Source organism: Asparagus officinalis, chromosome 3 (assembly GCF_001876935.1).
Source record: "Asparagus officinalis chromosome 3, Aspof.V1, whole genome shotgun sequence".
Classification (NCBI taxonomy): domain Eukaryota; kingdom Viridiplantae; phylum Streptophyta; class Magnoliopsida; order Asparagales; family Asparagaceae; genus Asparagus; species Asparagus officinalis.
In genome coordinates, this window is record NC_033796.1 from 66,220,687 (window position 1) to 66,223,472 (window position 2,786).

Below are 2,786 nucleotides of genomic sequence, written 5' to 3' on the forward strand. Positions count from 1 at the left end.
ATCTGATCAATACTCTCTACCTGCCGAGAGTCCAAAGTGACATACCTGCTCAGACTAAACTCAGAAGCCCTTAATTGATATCCAAAAGAGCCTCTGAATCCTAATCGTGCAATCAGATCCAATCTCACATCTATGATGTGACCAAGTATTGGGTAGCCAAATATCCGACGCTAACCAAAATCTAAAGCAGCTCCATCAGATCTAACAATATCTAACGTAGCAGTCGGTAACCTCATAAGATAGCCCAAACGTGTCGAATCCCGAATACCAAATCCACTGCTTGACAACCAACGTCGATCCTTCTCCAGAAAAGAACGGCCCACTAAATCCGCCATCTCATCACGTCGCCCCACTGTCTCCTCTCCTCTGAAGTGTCTCCACCTGCCATGAGCTCGGCACCAATGCAAGAAAGAACCCCTACTAGAACTAGTACGATGGGTAGCATTTCTTCCCATACAGCTCCTCCAACTGTCGCAGACTACTAGGGCTTCATACCAACGGGACTTGGTTCCAACCCATAAATGCCTAGTACAATCTCCAACATAGGAAACAAAATAAGGATTACCTCCCAATGATGCCTCCATGGAAGGCCCCCCAATGCCTGACTGAACACCTCCAATAAGACCCCTCGATCGGTGGATAGAAGTGCCCAACTTCACCTCTGTCTTCTCGCTCATCCTAATGTGCTCAAAGGACTTCAATCTACAAGTCATAGCACTCCTCAACAATCTGTGCACGGCATAACCAATAATATATCCCAGCACCAAACAATGCCACAGTCTAGTCAAAGAAGTCGTCAGCGCTCTATCAATCACCGTGCTCCCAAGTAGATAATATAAGTTACTCCTCCTGATGCTCTTCATAACAATCATGGACCCCAATGTGACCTTCAAGCGAGAATCCGCCAAGGTCGCCCTATAGCATGTTGCCTCTAATACCCCAAGTGAAATGATGTTCTTCCTCAGTTGAGAAACGAACCTCACATCAACCAACTCCCGAAACATCACATCACTCGTCCGAATCTGAACGGTACCAATACCACCAATAGGACATCTGCGATCATTACCCATAAGAACAACATCCCTTCTTTCCAACTCCTGAAAGCTGAAGAACCAATCCCTCATAGGGCATATGTGGTAAGTAGCACATGAATCCAACATCTACTCGGTGGACTCGGCAACAACAACTTACAGAAAAGTTGGGCACGAATAGCCCGAAGAATATGAATCTGAAATATCGCCGCTAGCTTTAGTAACATTCACCTCTGAAGCTTGAATAGCTTTCCATTTATTCTTCCAGACTTGTAATTTTAGGCATTCGGCTTTCCAATGTCCATCATCTCAACAAAAGACATACTGATTCCTACCCACTGCAGGATGTCCCCCTCTAGACTGCGACCTCCTACCACGGTTTGGACTTCTAGCTCTTGCAACCAATGCCCTCCGTTACTGGCTCAATGAAAGTCTCCTTGTCCTTCTTACGAAGTTGATAATTCACAAGAGCCGCGGTGACCTCACTATATGAAAGAGATACCTTCCCATTAATAAGAGTAAGGATGAAGGTCTCATATTCCTCGTCAGGTAAGGAACTCAATAACAACAATACCTTATCCTCGTCTTCAATAATAATATCTACATTCGCCAAATCTGTAAGTAGCTTCGTGTAGTGGTTCATGTGATCACTAATGGATGTCCCATTCTTTAATTGGAAGCGATAAAGCCTCCTCTTCAAATGCAAGTGATTTTTGATGCTCTTCGTCAAATACTTGCCCTCTAGTACCTCCTAAATCTTCTTTGCAAAAGTCTCATTTATCACATCATACTTTAGATCTTGAGTCAAACAAGACCTAATCACACCACACGCCGTTCTATTCATTTTTTTCCAAACCTTCTCATTAATGTCATCCGGTTTTCCGTCCAACTCTAACGTATCTTCCAAATTTTACGCATTTAGCGCATCCAAGACTTCGTATCGCCAAAGTCTAAAATTATTTGTGCCATCGAACTTCTTCACATCTATCTTCATAGAATGAATACTCAAACTTTGGACGGTCATCACACTAGAAGAACCCTCCCTACTTTTATCTTTCCCGGCCATATATCTCAAAGCACCCAATAACAATTGCGGAACAAACAATAAATAGATCCAACTTGAACAAAGATAGAATTTTTACCACAAAGATTCCACCTTTATCACCAACCGAAGCTCTAGATGAACTTCCCAACTGATCTACTCTTCCAAAAAAAACCAATCGTTGCCCGGAGCTCTGATACCACTTGTTGTGCCTCGAGAAACCAAACCAACCGCCGAGAGAGATAAACAACCACAACCAAATAATAGCACAAACAATCAAACACCAATTTTAACGTGGTTCGGCAATGGTCTACGTCCACGTGGCAAGGAGGAGGGAGTTTTTACTATTAGAAATCAAGAAGAACAAACTAGGGTTACAAATCTCTCACCAAAACCCACAACAACTCACTCTTGTTCTCTCCAAATGCTCCTAGAATAGAAACCCAAAGAAAACCCTCTCAATAACCTCAAAACCTCCTGTTTGCTCAAACCCTAGAAATCAGATCTATGTATTTATAACAAGCCCAAACGAAACGGGTCTGGAAACAGAACCCAGACTCGAAACTGCGTCGCGGTCGACCGCAACACCATGTGCGGTCGATCACGATAAGCCAGGGAACTCGGCCAAAGTCTCTGGAAAAAATGCGGTCGACCGCCGTGCCACGCGCGGTCGACCGTCAAACATCCAGAGCCAAATTCCATTACTTGGGCCA